Source organism: Podarcis erhardii, assembly GCF_964252035.2.
Source record: "Podarcis erhardii genome assembly, chromosome: 1".
Taxonomy (NCBI): Eukaryota; Metazoa; Chordata; class Lepidosauria; order Squamata; family Lacertidae; genus Podarcis; species Podarcis erhardii.
This window is the reverse complement of record NC_138497.1, coordinates 125,541,549-125,558,359: the sequence shown is the minus strand read 5'-3', so window position 1 is coordinate 125,558,359 and position 16,811 is coordinate 125,541,549. Positions and strand designations below refer to the sequence as shown.

Below are 16,811 nucleotides of genomic sequence, written 5' to 3'. Positions count from 1 at the left end.
AGCATCCCCACCCTTGCCTGGAGATGGCGGGGATTGAACCTGGGCTCTTCGGCATGCAAGGCAGGTGCTCTTCCACTCAGCTACAACCCTTCTGCAGCTTGGGGCTCTGTATTGAATGAATACACTAGGGTCACACTCAAACCACTCACTCACATAAGAGTTTAAAGCACTCTTATACAGTGGTACCTTGGGTTACATACACTTCAGGTTACATATGCTTCAGGTTACAGACTCCGCTAACCCAGAAATAGTACCTCAGGTTAAGAACTTTGCTCCAGGATGAGAACACAAATCGTGCGGCGGTGGCATGGCAGCAGCGGGAGGCCCCATTAGCTAAAGTAGTGCTTCAGGTTAAGAACAGTTTCAGGTTAAGAACGGACCTCCGGAACGAATTAAGTACTTAACCCGAGGTACCACTGTACCACTTTTACAGTCATGAATTACCCCAAAGAATCATGGGAGCTGTAGTTGGTTTAAGGTTGCAGGGAATTTTAGCTCTATGAGGGGCAGACCCTTAATAATCTACAGTTCCTAGGGTTCTTCCTTTTATGGGAAGGGGGAGCCACATCTGTGGTGCAAGAGTGCCTTAAATGTATGGTGCAGATGTAACCTACCGTATTTTTCGCCCTATGGGACGCACTTTTTCCCCTCCAAAAATGAAGGGGAAATCTGGGTGCGTCCTATGGGGCGAATGCAGGCTTTCGCTGAAGCCTGGAGAGTGAGAGGCATCGGTGCACACCGACCCCTCTCGCTCTCCAGGTTTCAGGAAGCTATCCGCAAGCCTCCCGCGTGAGGCTTGGGGCGGCAGCCTGCATCCTGAAGCACGGGGTGCCCTCCGGAGGACGCCCCGTGCTTCGGGAAGGTGTCCGCAAGCCTCCCGCACCCGGCGGGAGGTCCCGCCGGGCTCGCAAGGCTTGCAGGCAGCAGCCTGTTCTGGGGGCTGGGGTCGGGGGAAGCTTGGGCTTCCCCCGCGCCAGCCCGCTCCTGGGGGGGGGGAATAATATTTTTTCTTTATTCCCCCCCCCCAAATTAGGTGCTTCTTATGGGGCGGTGCGTCCTATGGGGTGAAAAATACGGTAATAGGATGTGTCTCCTGCTGCACATGTTCCAGGACACATCTGCAATGTGTTGATGACCGCTTGGTCACATAAGTGCAGGCACTTCTCCCCATTCTTGGGAATCATGTCTTTGCAAAGTTTCTGATGGTGCACTGTTCCCAATCACATATATGTGTAGGCATGTTGTAGACATGCCTTGGCATGTGCGCTGGCATGGTGGTGGCGCCTGCTCTCTTCCCACCATGCACTTGTTCAGAAGACCAATGTGATTGTTGTACCAATTTGGGAGGTTTCGTGAGGCAAGGGAAGCAATATTGCAATGAGATGGTTAGCGGTGAACTTAGGCAGCAAAGGGTGAATTTGTGCATTTCCCCCAATTTATATTTTTTTAAAAAAACCACAATCAGCCTTGGTTGCTGCTGTAGTGGCAGATGTTGGGCACTGTTGCTTAAAGCCCTTTTGCTTTGGCTGTCTTCTGTTCAAAATTGCCCCTCTCCCAGCCACTACCCCATCTTTAGGAATGAAGAAATGGGAAGAAAGACAGCTGGGAGAGAGAGCTATTTTGAATGGAAAAGAGGCAGAAAGGAAAGGGTGAATTAGCACCTGCCACCCTCTGCTAGTACTCTGCTTAAAAATGGCTGTTTTTCTTAATAATAATAATAATAATAATAATAATAATAATAATAATTTTTATTTATACCCCGCCCTCCCCAGCCAAGGCCAGGCTCAGGGTGGCTAACAAGCAATAATAAAAGCAAGTTGAATGAATACAACTTAAAAACAACATTAAAATACAACATTAAAATATTGAAACTTTAAAATATTAAAATGTAGCCTCATCGTAGGAGGAGAAAGGAAAAGAAAAAGAAAAAAGAGAAAAAAAAGAGGGGGAGGGAATCAAATTGGCTCCAAGCCAAAGGTCAGGCGGAACAACTCTGTCTTACAGGCCCTGCGGAAAGAAATCAGATCCTGCAGGGCCCTGGTCTCATGAGGCAGAGCGTTCCACCAGCCTGGAGCCAGTGTTGAAAAGGCCCTGGCTCTGGTTGAAGCTAATCTAACTTCCTTAGGGCCCGGGACCACTAGGGTGTTGCTATTTATGGACCTTGAGGCTCTCCGTGGGGCATACCGGGAGAGGCGGTCCTGTAGGTATGAGGGTCCTAGGCCGTGAAGGGCTTTAAAGGTCAAAAGCAGCACCTTAAATCTGACCCTGTACTCCACCGGGAGCCAGTGCAGCTGGAAAAGCACTGGGTGAATATGCTCCCATGGCAGAGACCCCATGAGGAGCCTCGCTGCAGCATTCTGCACCTGCTGGCGTTTCTGGGACAGCTTCAAGGGCAGCCCCACATAAAGCGTATTACAGTAGTCAAGCCTGGAGATGACCGTCGCATAAGGATGAAACAATCACCCTGTGTGTAGCTTCAGCCAAAGTGTGTAATGATTGGCAGAGGAAGGGAGAGTTCAATGCTGTCCAATGTAAAAAGTCCCAGGTTCAACACTTGACAGCTCCAAGTAGGGTTGATATTCTGGAGATCTTCTGTCTGTCAGCACGGGAAATACTGAGCTAGTCAGGCCAATGGTCTGATCAGTATAAAGCAACTTCCCGTGTTCCTAAAACAACAGTCTTAAGGACTGGTTCACACTGAAAACTACAGGGCAGTTTTTGTCAGCGGAGTTTAACACATGCTATGGGTTCTTGTTTGGTATGACTCAACAAGGAGCTGCACTCATTCCCCAAAGCGGCTCCATGGAGGATCTTTGGAACTTAAAAAAGAAAATTAATTGGCTTCACTCGCGAGAAAGAAAATATTCGTGCCCACATATGCAGCCCATTACAATGAAAGTTTCCCTTAGGGCGAAATTGTCAGATCAGAGATGGCTTGTGATGTGATCAGCTTCCCATCTTCTTTGAATTCCATGTGACTGATGGAGCAGCTCAGTTAGAAATGGGAGAGGAGGGAAGAGGAGGTTTATTCCCCTGCATGCGAACTCCCAGGTCCCGACCTGCTTCTCAAGTAGGTGTAGCAGTTGCAAAACTTTAACATCTTTACAAGATGCCTCCGAGGCAAGGCAGTTAGTTGGTGTTCACCATAGCAGAGATCGCTGAAAGAATATAGCAGCCATTACCTTTATGAGATGGGTGCTTTAAGGAGTGAGTGGAGGTGTAGGGCAACCTCTCTCCCTTCCCCCCCCCCCAATGAATTGCCTATAATTAAGAACAAATGTATCTGCTAATCTTGGTTTCTCTCCATTTTTCATTTTTCTAATCCTAAATTCAGTAACTGTTATGTAAAGAAGCTACAGAAAGCTATGGGGAGAACTTGAAGAGGCGTATATACAAAGGTGGATGCGAGACGCTATAAAGAGAAAGAGACTGTGTGTATATTAGAACAAATTAACTCTAAAATGCTGGTGGATTTTGAAAAGGATTGCATATGCAATTTTTGCCTAATACACACATTTTGCAGCACAATTCTTCTAAGATAATGAACATTTGTGCATTACAATGGTATCTCGCAAGACGAATGCCTCATAAGACAAAAAACTCGCAAAACGAAAGAGTTTTTTGTTTTTTGAGTTGCTTCGCAAGACGGATTTCCCTATGGGCTTGCTTCGCAAGACAAAAACGTCTTGCAAGTTGGTTTCCTTTGTCTTGCAAGTTTGTTCCCTTTTTCTTAAAACCGTGCATTCACTTCGAGGAGCAACTCATAGCACGCGGTGTGGTAGCCTTTTTTGAGGTTTTTGAAGACTTTGGTGATTTTTGAAGCTTTTCCAAAGTCCGTGCTTCGCAAGACGAAAAAATTGCAAGACGAAAAAACTCGCGGAACGAATTAATTTCGTCTTGCGAGGCACCACTGTATTTTCATGGGTATGTGTATTTCTATGCACACCATGCCCTAGTAGATGCATAGCATATGCCCACTGCTGGGCTGGAGCACGGCACTGCAAAATTCTGAGACGTGCGAAATTGGAAGCTAGCTGTGTTTCAGTTCACGTTCATGTAGATTACGAAGATTCACCTTTAACTGTGAACTGAATCCATTTCACCCCATTCTTCAATCCGCACCCATGCTTCACATTGCCAAACCATGTTCTGCACTTCTCTCTTTCCTGTAGGCTGGTGAGCCCAATTGGTATTTCTCAGGGCACAGATCTGGCACGGGGTCCTCCAATGGTTGTTCACTGTGCTGATGTTTGAAAAGCACCTGACACAGCTCAGCCAAATGACAGCATTTGCTCTGCCCAGCCAGTGTCCACTATGACTAGAAATAACAATAGCTGCAACTACATTTCCCCCCCTGTTTTTCGTAATGTATCAAATTTATTTTTGTTTTGTTTTGCTCTGTTTTGTTCTGTTTTGTTTTCTACCTGGATATGTGTCTTTCTTTCTTTCTGTGGTGTAGTGGTTAAGAGCGGTAGACTTGTAATCTGGGGAACCGGGTTCGCGTCTCTGCTCCTCCACATGCAGCTGCTGGGTGACCTTGGGCCAGTCACGCTTCTTTGAAGTCTCTCAGCCCCACTCACCTCACAGAGTGTTTATTGTGGGGGAGGAAGGGAAATGACAATGTTAGCCGCTTTGAGACTCCTTAAAGGGAGTGAAAGGCGGGATATCAAATCCAAACTCTTCTTTCTTTCTTTCTTTCTTTCTCTCTCTCTCTCTCTCTCTCTCTCTCTCTCTCTCGGTGTCTTATCTTCCTCGGTACACTTGTAATTATGTACATTTTATTTTTAATAAAGAACACGTACACACACACACTCTGAAAGGCTGCTCTGTACAGCCACTGCCCACGATGACTGGAAACAGCTTATATGATAGGATAACTGCCCTTCACCTTCAGGTTGCAAAATAAATTTAACAACTATCCATAAAACTTTTTTCCCCCAAAAGCTCCATGAGAAGTGCCAGGCATCACATAGCTCTATAATTAAGCCTTTGTAAACCTGCCAGATTGTCCAAGTTCTGAAAAACAAGCTCCTTCATTTTTAGCAAAATTCCTCTATCTGCTTTTAAGTCCCTCTGGAAAAAACACAACACTTTCCATGTATTTATATTTAATTTAACAGGATTGTCTTTGGTCTCTCTTCCCCCAGCTAAATGCCCGCAGCTTCAGTGTATCCTTTTATAATGTTCCAGTGTTAGCAGGTATGCTTTTCCCACAGACAACATATGTTTTCAAGAAGAAGAGCAGCGTTTTAAATCTGTATTCCAAACACTCAGCATCCGGGGATGGTTTACATTGTGAATAGTAAGTGAAGCTTTTGCAGACAGCAAGTTCAACGCATAAGCAGAGCATCCTCCCTTCATTTTTTATTAGAAATGAGCTGGTAGTCCTTTCATTGCAGTTGCCATTGGTGAACAAGGAGAGTAACTGGGCTGGGAGAACTGAACTACCCAGGCATTATTCCCCGGCATTAAATTAAAACAGCAGTCGCCTTTCTTTTATTTATTTTTTCTGCCATTCGTCTCAACAGCGGTGTTACCTGGCGATAAAATTTGTTTAAAGTGAATTCTCTTCCCACCCCACTGTGCAGATGAGTGCCCTGATAAAACCAGACAACCTAGAAAGAGTTATTTTCTCCTTATTTCCTGCTGCTATTTAAGCTTTCAGAGTGTAAGATGTTCATTTTCTAAGGTGACCCGAGGGCTGTCGTCTCCCTCCCTGGCCTTTAGGTTTTGCAGCATTTTGCACATGCCTCCAAGAAACCTTCCACGAGTCTTCAGAGAATAATAAAAAAATAAAAATAAAAATGCATTGGGAAGCATTTTGTGCAGCATTCAGAAAACCCTATCTGTGATTATTTTCAAGATGTTAGCAAAATGCCTGCTGGCTCCGGCCAAAGATCCCCCTCGTCCAACGTCCTGTTTTCACACTGGCCAACTGGAAGCCTGCAAGATTCTGTAGGCAAAATATGGACTCTACCGGCATGCAATCATTTACCTATTTATCGAAAATATTTATATCCTGCTTTTACCCCCTCCAAAAGGGAGTTGCACAAAGCGGCTTACAAATAAAAAGGCAAAACGTAACAGCAACAATGGCCTGGTGGTTAAAACAGGAAATAAATAAAACTAAAACCAGCAGCAAGAAATCACACACACACACACACACACACACACACACACACGGGCACAAAGACATGGGCACCCAGACCTTTCTCTCTTTGGACCCCAGGACTCTCCCTAGACCATACTCCCTCACTTGGCCTGCTTTTCACTCTCCTTCAGTGGGCTTGGCTGGAAGGTATGCTTGAAGTCTGATAATGCCTCCTGGTTTCTAGGATGGAGGCTAGAGAGGAGGATGTGAGCATGTGTGGAAACTAGCCTATTGTACACAGGTAACATGTGAATGAAAGGGACGCGGGTGGTGCTGTGGTCTAAACCACAGAGCCTAGGACTTGCCGATCAGAAGGTTGGCGGTTCGAATCCCCGCGACGGGGTGAGCTCCCGTTACTCTGTCGCTGCTCCTGCCAACCTAGCAGTTCGAAAGCATGTCAAAGGGCAAGTAGATAAATAGGTACCACTCTGGTGGGAAGGTAAATGCCGTTTCCGTGCGCTGCTCTGGTTCGCCAGAAGCGGCTTAGTCATGCTGGCCACATGACCCGGAAGCTGTATGCCAGCTCCCTTGGCTAATAAAGCAAGAGGAGTGCCGCAACCCCAGATTTGGTCACGACTGGACCTAGTGGTCTGTGTCCCTTTACCTTTACCTTAACATGTGAATATGTTGCTTTGCCTACTTTACCTCTGGTCTGTCTGGGATTGGTTGGACGCAGAGGAACGGGGGGGGGGGGACCAGCTGGAGAACCACAAAGGGAAGAAGAATGTTGGGAATGTTGAACGGGAAGAAGAGGAAGAGGAAGAAGATTGGGAAGAGGAGGTGTCGGAAGCTAAAGAGGTAACAGGACTTAGTGAGCTGGGAGACAGAGACAAGAATTCTAACCCAATGCTTTCACCAAAGTCTTCTTACATCTGTGATCAATAAAGTTGTGGCCTATGTCAACCAATTACTGATGTCAAATGTCTTATTCTTTCATGGTGCTGCCCTGGACAGCCTTTGCGCTGTTACACCTGGGCACACAATTATCCAGCCAAGTACAGTGGTACCTCAGGTTTCATATGTTTCAGGTTACATACGCTTCAGCTTACAGACTCTGCTAACCCAGAAATAGTACCTCGGGTTAAGAACTTTGCTTCAGGATGAGAACAGAAATCGTGCTCCGGCGGCACAGCAGCAGCAGGAGGCCCCATTAGCTAAAGTGGTGCTTCAGGTTAAGAACAGTTTCAGATTAAGTACGGACCTCCGGAACGAATTAAGTACTTAATCCAAGGTACCACTGTAACATATTTTAAAATCACATATATTAGGGGAAATAGCATAGTAGAAATGCGTCCTAATAGGATAAATGTCTTTGCAAAAATGTGAAGGAGAAATTAGGAGAAATGTGAAGGAGAAATTAGGAGAAATTAGACTAAAACGCTGATGAATTTTCATGAAGACGCTTTTTAAAAAATCATGAAATTACGTAGAAATGTGGAGAAACAAACTGAAGATGGCGGAGGATGTCAAATTGAGAGGCACTTAAATTAACAGATTCACCTAACTCCTGGTACATAACTGGTGAGCTACATTTGACATGGCATATCACAAATTTCACCGATAATTTCTTACTTTAGTTCTATGGTTGCATTCCCGTTTCTGCCAGGTAAAGGCAATTTCTTTGCAGGGTGGGGTATCAACAAATCAGATAACAAAATATAATTGCGGAGACCTATCTGTTTGGGGAAGAGAGGGACAATCTCTTGAGCAAGAGGCTAAATAACCACTTCAGCTTGGACTGAAATCTGAGTGCTCTCAGGTAAGCAGAAACTAAGTGAAAGATGTTTCTGCAATGCCAGCCCCTTCTCCCCCAGTACACATCTGGCTGAAGAAAGCTGTGCTAAAAATTGTGTGAGAGAGGGAGAAGTGTCGAGGGCAGCCGGATGTTGGCAACTAACACAGCGACACAAAAACACGGGGTGAGTTGAGCTTCGCGCAGAGATATCCCACTGTGGGCTTTCACATTAGCAGAAGGAAGTGGGTCAAAAGGACAGGAGAGTGAGAGGCTGCTAAGAGATACATGGGGAGAGAGGCCAGTGGTATCTACAAAATGCACAAGAGTGAATACCCCAAACACCTTCTTAGAAAGTGATTTATTTTTTAAAAAAACCCATCTCGGCCAGCACACGAGCAGGAGAGAAGCTCAAATGCCAAAAGTGACTTGGCTCTCAATCGATAAGTCTTTTCGTAGCCCCCTCTCCGCGAGAGCATTAGCTTGGTTGAAAGCCGCAAAGTGAGAAAAATGAATGGGTGTGAAACGAGGGGTCGTTGCAGGAGCAACTATCCTTTCAGATCTCTGGCAAAGGCTCAAAATAACATTATAGGAAAGATGAAAAGAAAAAAAACGCTCCTCAGCTGTACCGGCCACAAATGCCCCATGTGACATAGCTTGGTTCTACTGGCTGCGCGCAGGCTTCTCGTTCAGCAAAGGGAAAATTACCTATATCCCACGCAAGCTTACACAAAAGGAAATTAACCACAATTTCCAGTGCCAACTTGAGCCCTGATCAAAAGCCGTCGATGGGAGCTCCTGAAACATTCTCCTTGATACCGACAAGCTTTCAATCAAGGCCTCAGCATGGATGGCAGTGATATAAGTGAGTATTATAACTTCAAGACTTTCGAAGATGCAAGCAATGCATGGGGGTCTGTGCAATGCAAAAGCAAGGGGATAATATGCAAGAGCCCTGATTTTATGCCGCAAGCATCCTTTTCTTGCCTGGTGGATTGCTGAGGGCTGCTTCATAGGCTGCAGGCCTGCTTGCCATTCCCCTCTGATTACATGGTTCTGCTTCTGTCGTAGGAGCCCTCCCACATGACCTGCCAAGTCCCTCAGGAAGCTGTCATTCAAACCTTATTGGAACAGTGTGTGATTGAGTCAGAGGAAGCCAACAACAATTCAGTTTTTGTAAGCGAAAGGTCTGTTACCTTCAGTGACAGACAACGCATGCACATTATTTTCCCTCTTCCAAGACACTTTGCTCTTTGAAAATTGTTCTTATTAAACATTATTGGGCTGCAAAAGTACATGCAATGTCTCTGTTTTCAGATCATAAAGTCCTTTCTATAGGTCAGTTCTATTCAGTGCTTTTTTCTAAAAAAATTGTTTAGGGGTACTCTCATTTAGACTCAAGAAAATCACCATTTTATAGTTCAAATTGGGAAAAATAAATACAGTAAATGGACAAAAGTACAGAGATTCACAAAATGTTTAAGGGCATGCATACCCCTGCATACCCCCAGAAAAAAAAGCACTGGTTATATTCCATGTGAGACATTAATGTTGTAATCAGTATAAGGTTGGGGAGAAGGGGGAGAGGAAGAGAGGGGGGTAGTAAAATTTCATTCTTTTACAAAGAGTATGTGCGAGGTTTTTGTGTTAGCATCATGTGGGTACGTTCTCTTTCTATTCATTTATTAGTTTTAATTGGCTTTGAGAGAGGTTGGGGGAACCCAGGGCATGGTTGGTTGACTCCAACATTTTTCCAACGAAAATAGGGACATCCCATTCCATGATGATAATAATAATAATTTTACTATTTATAGCTCACACATCTGACTGAGTTGCCCCAGCAACTCTGGGCGGCTTCCAACATAATAACATAAAAACATAATGCAGTCATACCTCAGGTTAAAGACTCTTTGGGTTAAATCTTTTCAAGTTGCGTCCCGCGGCAACCCGGAAGTAACGGAACGAGTTACTTCTGGGTTTCACCACTTGTGCATGCACAGACGCTCAAAATGACGTCACACGCATGTGCAGAAGCGGTTAATCATGACCCACGCATGCGCAGACGTGGGTTCCATTCTGCTTATGTTGCGAACGGGGCTCCGGAATGGATCCCGTTCGCAACCAGAGGTACCACTGTAAAACATTTAACTTAAAAAAAAAAAAAAAAAAAAAAAAACTTCCCCTATACAGGGTTGCTTTCAGATGTCTTCTGAAGGTGGTATAGTTAGTTATCTCCTTGGCTCGGAGGTCACATAACTCCATACCCTCCAACCTTTCTCCGATGAAAATAGGAACATCCTAAGGAAAAGTGGGACATTCTGGGATCAAATCAGAAACTGGGACACCTTCTGTAAATCTGGGACTATCCGTGGAAATTAGGGACACTTGGACGGTCTATTGCCTTCAAACCAACTTCCCATACATAGACAATCAAGTTAAAAGGAGACCTGCCCCCTGTTCAGATGTGTGATTGAATTTGCATTTTTGAAGCATGTATATGGGAAGGACAGATCGTGAAGCTGAGGCATTTTTGAAGCATGTATATGGGAAGGACGGATCGTGAAGCTGAGGCTCCAGTACTTTGGCCACCTCATGAGAAGAGAAGACTCCCTGGAAAAGACCCTGATGTTGGGAAAGATGGAGGGCACAAGGAGAAGGGGACGACAGAGGACGAGAAGGTTGGACAGTGTTCTTGAAGCTACCAGCATGAGTTTGACCAAACTGCGGGAGGCAGTGGAAGACAGGAGTGCCTGGCATGCTTTGGTCCAGGGGGTCATGAAGAGTCGGACACGACTAAACGACTAACAACAACAAAAATGGGTTACTTTCTTCTTGTAGGGGGAGAGGATGGGACTAGAGCTCAGTGGTAAGAGTTTGTGTGTAGAGGATCCCAGATTCAAGCCCTGCTATCTCCCGGTAGGCCTGGGAGAGAAACCAGCCTGAAACCATGAAGAATCACTTCAAATCAGTGTAGAGAATACTGAGCTGGATGGGTCTAAAGTGTGACTTAATACAAGGCATCTTTCTATGTTTCCTATGAGACACAACTGATCCCAATTCCTGTAGGGAAGTCCAATGGAAATCTAACATTGCTGCATTTCCGCAACACTCCACGGGCAGCAACGGAAGGGTGCTACTGCAGCTTGATCTCTCAGATCACTGTGGCCTTGCAGCCTGTTTCTGCTGTGGGTATTGTCTCTTTCAGAGGCCAGATTTATTTGGAAATAATTAGAGGTCTCTCCCTCCCTCCATCACAGCCCCACCTGTATGGAACTCATTGCTTGAGATTCTGGGTCCATTTAGATGGGGCTGTCAAGACTTTATAGACCAGCTCCTGATCTCAAAGTGTAATAGCATACAGTTGGGCTCATTCGGTTATTTCTGCTGCTGTGATAACACAGCTGATTTGGTTTTTAATTATTTGCTTGGATGTTTTAATATTGTAGCAGCATTGAGAGCTTGCATGAAGTGAACAAAAGTGGGCTATTAATCTTCAAATAAATAAGACTCACTCCCCCATTGTACAAGCTGATCTTGTAGCAATATTCCCTCCCCCAAGGTAGAGATGATAGATATATAGATATAGATATAGATATAGATATAGATATAGATATAGATATAGATATAGATATAGATATAGATATAGATATAGATATAGATATAGATGATAGATATAGATATAGATAGAATTTAAGAGCATCTGAATAGGGTGACTCTTGTCTGTGGAGGGGCTACAGGACCACACATGTCAGCTCTGCCTCATCCACCCCAATATACAGTGGTGCCTCGCAAGACGAAAAGAATCCGTTCCGCGAGTCTCTTCGTCTAGCGGTTTTTTCGTCTTGCGAAGCAAGCCCATTGACGGCTTAGCGGATTAGCGCTATTAGCTGTTTAGCGGCTTTTAGCAGCTTTTAGCGGCTTTTAGCGGCTTATCGGCTTATCGGATAAGCGGCTTAGCGGCTTAGAAAAAGGGGGGGGGGAAGGAAAAAAAAACCCGCAGGAACTCGCAAGACATTTTCATCTTGCGAAGCAAGCCCATAGGAAATTCGTTTTGCGAAGCACCTCCAAAACGGAAAACTCTTTCGTCTAGCGAGTTTTCCGTCTTGCGAGGCATTCGTCTTGCGGGGCACCACTGTATCCACATTGAACTGGAAGGTCCAAATCTTATCTTAATCTTATAAAAAGTGCTATTTTTCTAGAAGAAGTGGTGCTACGAAGATCTCCCTCATCCTCTTAGAATGGCAATAGCACCTACCTGAGAGGGGACAGAACTAAGTTCTGGTGAGTTCCAGCTGAAGAAAGCCTTGATTGCCATATTTTTGTGTGTATAAGATGCCCCCATGTATAAGACAACCCCCTTTTTAAACTCCAAATTAAGAAATTAAGTTGTTTAACTTTTGGGGGCAATGGGATAGGTCACTTCTGCCAATCGCTTGCCACAGCCTCTGCCAATCGCACACCACGCTCCAGCCACCAATTGTCTGCCCACTCGCTGCCACCAACAGCCCATCTGCCCACTTGCCACAGCCGCCAATCACATGCCCAATTGCTGCAGCCAATCGCCAGCAGGCTTTGCCGCAGCCACCAATCACCAGCCCAATTGCTGCTGCCAATCTCCTGCTTGCTGCTGCCATTAATCGCACGCCGCCCCCCTGCATTCACTATCTGTGTATAAGAAGACACCCAATTTTTGCCTTTTTTTTAAAAGCAAAAAGCATTGTCTTATACATGGAAAAATACAGTAGTTACAATTGCCCTACAATCCCTTACCTTTGTCATGATCACTGTCATCACTAGGTATGACTGGGGAGCCCTACCCCTGGGTTTCTGATCATGGGGAGGATTGCAGGGGCAGATTTGGGGTGGGGGGGCATGACTAATTCAGTTACAAGGAGCATGGAGAACAGAGCTCAAGAACTGTGGAAGGGGAACTGAATTATGGCGCCACACAATACACTGCTTAAATTTGAGATCCCAAGGTCCGTCACTGAGCATTGTAACAAAGACATTTATAATATTCTCCCTCCTTCCTGCTTTCAGACCTTTCAATATTGAGCTAACACGGGAAGTTTAGGAACAGAGAGGGTAGCTGCCTGCTCCACAGATACAATTTAAGGGTCCCAGAATAGGGTCACTGATGTGTGATTATCAGTCCTCTCTCTATCCAGCATCCAAGTGAGTGACCTTTGGAAAATGCAAAATTTCATAGAATCGTAGACTTGGATGGGATCCCAAGGGTCCAGCAATGCAGGAAGTAAAATTTGCAAGTAAACAATTTCAGAATCAGCCAGGCTGGTGGCTTTCCTCCTTAAGCTGCCCTTCCTGGATTCTGCCCCACTTTGAAAGAGGCATTCCATGCACACATTTTGATGAGTCTTACAAGTCTACCATTCCTCCTACATGCAGATGCTGTTAAGTGTAGGGCAAAAACAAAACAAAACAAAGCCGTAAAGTCAACACTACAGTGCCTTGCATGAAGCAACAATCCTAGGTGATGCCTACTTTTCACATTTACATTTAGTGTAAACAGTGCCAATTAGTGACAGAATTTAATAGCTGCCAGCCCGCCCCTCCAAATAAACATGTTGATCTAAATTTGCCAAGAGCTCCTTCTCATAAAATGCACAAGAGAAAAGAGCAGAGCAGTGTGTGCTGGAAACTCTCACATCTCCACGCTTACTTTAATTTTATTTTAAAAGGGAAATGGCTTCCTTACAGAGGGACTTTCAAAGAGCATCGCTGTAAACAGTTACGTGGTTTCCCGATGCAACAAATCGGGAGACCTTTGATGGTTTTCACACTTAAATCAAGTTTTGTTTTCTGTTTTTTATTCCCCATGTCTGACATTTGTATGAGAAAAAACCTTACATTGGGCCAGGCTGTCATTTGATTCTAAATTTGATTCCCTTTTCCTACCACACTGGAAATGGTTTTCAAAGACTGGATGAAAAAACAGCTCAGAAACTTGGGTTATAATGTAATGCACAATCCCTTGGCATTTAGTCCCATTGGAATATATACTCAGAGTCCCTAAATCTGCCCCTTCATTACCTTGCACATTACTGGGTAGGACCCTAGGACTGGGCACCAGCCCTCCTTCGCATTCCCCCAACCCCTGCCCATATCTTGCTAGCTGCTCAAGACTCATCCACCACTGCTGTCCAATCCGCACCACAGTCCTTTTAAGCCTATGCCCTCCTTCTATGCCTTTCTGTGCCACCAAGCTTAGAGCCGGCTGCTGTGTTATGAGAGCCAGAGAGGCAGGATCTGTGCTGCCCTTTTAAGCTCCCCCCACCTTCGTCTCTCTGCCTCTGGCTCCCAGAGGCACCCTGGCAAATGACATCATCAAGCTGCACTACCAAGCTTGGTAGTTTCCCGGGTTTCAAAGGAAGCAGCTCCTCTCCCTCCCTCCCTGCTGGCCAGGGAGGAGGGAGGCTCCAACTGTGTTGCTCACCCAATAAGGAGTCTAAGAATGACTGGGGGGTGGAGCTTGCATGCCTTGTGCCCTGCTGAGTTGCCTGGGGACTCGCCTTTGCTCAGCGCTTCCCAGCGGAGAGGTGACGGTGGTTTTCCTTGCTGCATCCCCTTTGGTGGGTTGCTGCGCTCTGGGAACCACTGCTTGAGGCTTCTTTTGGCTGCTGGCTGGGCTTTCTGCCTTTGGCTCGGAGGGGCTAGGAGGTTGAACATAGCTGTGCTAGGAAAATCGCTTATTTTGGCTGCTGGTCTCTTATTTTCGAGGCTGCTGGTCCCTTATTTTCAAATCTGTAAGTTGACAGCTATGGTATGGAGTTATGCAATCTCCAAACCAAGGAGATAAGTAACCATACAACCTTTAGAAGACGTCTGAAGGCAGCCCAGTATAAGGATTTTTTTAAAAAAAGCTTTAATGTTTTATTATGTTTTTATATATGTTGGAAGCTGCCCAGAGTAGCTGGGGCAACCTAGTCAGATGGGCAGGGTATAAACAACAACAACAACAACAACAACAACAACAACAACAACAACAACAGATTAGAATGTCCCTATTTTCATCAGAGAAATGTTGGAGAGTGTGCTTCTGCTACTGTATCACTGTTGAGGCTTGGAGTTGTAAAATGCACATATTAGCTTCCTATCTGGTCAAAGGATTAATGTCAGGGACCTTGACTTTGTAGTAACACTGCAGAGACATTTAACCTTCAGAAAACTTAACGATAGGAAAACACGCAGACACTAAAAGAGCCATCAGACGTGTTTTGGGAAATGTGCCCATTTTAACGTCTTTATCAGGCTGCTGCCAATTTACGCCTGTTTATCTTTCCAAATATTACGATGGCTCACACTGTTGCCACATCGGATATTAAAATGTACTTTATTCCAGAACTGATGGAACTCTCAGAGGTTAAGAAAAACGGAGAAGAAGAATAGAAGAGTAGGGAGAAGATTTAGGTATCTCTGAAGATTTCTTATCACTGCGCAACATAACTCTCTAACGGTTCGGTGCCTTGGAGGGTCATCGGAGATCACTTATCATATAAATCAAAAAGGTGGCAGGCTATAAGAGTGCAAGCCTATAGCAATTTCATGTCTTTGCTCACAGACATCAAATCTATCTTTTAGGCAGACTGTAGAAAAGGATAATGCGCCAGTTCATTTATACCACCCACGAAACCCAAATCGAGAGATCAGCTAATCTGAAGTTGCCACTACGGCTCCCGATTCAATAGCAATTCACTACAAAAATGGCTGGTCTCACACCTTCTAAGATTTGATTGGTTTAAACTCTCATTTATGTGACCTACTATTTCTGCTTTGCAGAAAGGACTCCTGCGTGTGGCCCCAATACAATTGCCTACCCTGAAACACACCTAGTACAATTTGGTCACGTTCATGCCATATGCTTAAAACGCTATAATGCTGCTTTAAGAGTCATGATTCCCAGCAAACAATTCTTTATTAGAATCATAGAATTGTCGAGTTGGAAGGGACCCCAAGGGTCATCTAGTCCAACCCCCTGCAATGCAGGAATCTCAGCTAAAGCATCCATGACAGCTGGCCATCCAACCTCTGCTTAAAAATCTCCAAGGAAGGAGAGACCACCACCTCCCGAGGGAGACCGCTCCACTGTTGAACAGCTCCTACCAATGTTTAGTTGGAATCTCCTTTCTTGTATCTTGAAGGCATTGGTTCAATTCTTTCCCTCCAGAGCAGGAGAAAACAAGCATGTTCCCTCTTAAGGGTGCTTAGAATTGCAGATCTGCAAGGGGCCTTCAACTCTCAGCACCCTTAAAAGCTACAGTTCCCAGAATTCTTTGGGGGAAAGCCATGGCTGTTAAAGTGGCCTCATAGCACTTTAAATGCTATGGTGTGGATGTATGTAAGATATTTTTTACAGGTGCGAACATGCAATGGGCTGTATCCAGTTGGTGCCCTTAAGCCAGACAAGCCTTTTGGTCCTGTGAAAGATTCTGCTAATGGATGAGGAATTCTTGTCAACTCCCCCCATCCCCCTGAACACTAGTTTTGGAGAGTCTTGTACAAATTGGCAAAAATCCCCTCCTCTGCTAGAAGACGCTTCTACCAAAGCAACAGAGCTCAGAAGACCAATTAGACCTTACTCAATATATATTTGTTTCCAGTACTTGTTGTACCACAGTCTCATCCCAATTTATTTTTAGGGCACTGCTTTATTTATGCTGATTATCGTTTTTGCGCGAGTGTTTTTTCTCCCAAATCCAGTGGGCCACCTCTCGATTCAGGTCACAGGGAAAAGATTACACCAGAGGCTTCCTATTTCTGTTGCCTCTGAGGAATAACGAAAAGTGCTAGTTTTGACCTATAAAAGACTAAATGGTTGAGGGCCGGGTGTTTTACGGACAGCTTCTCTTTCTCCCACTGTGATTGCTGGAGTCTGCTAGCGGCCATCATTTAACAGTACCCTCCCTGCCT

General features: G+C 45.0%; 1 protein-coding gene across 1 annotated transcript in view; it reads right to left on the bottom strand.

Moving 5' to 3' along the window:
* TMEFF2 (transmembrane protein with EGF like and two follistatin like domains 2) overlaps positions 1–16,811 on the bottom strand; it is a 264,410-nt gene that overhangs the window by 94,648 nt on the left and 152,951 nt on the right. The window lies entirely within an intron of this gene.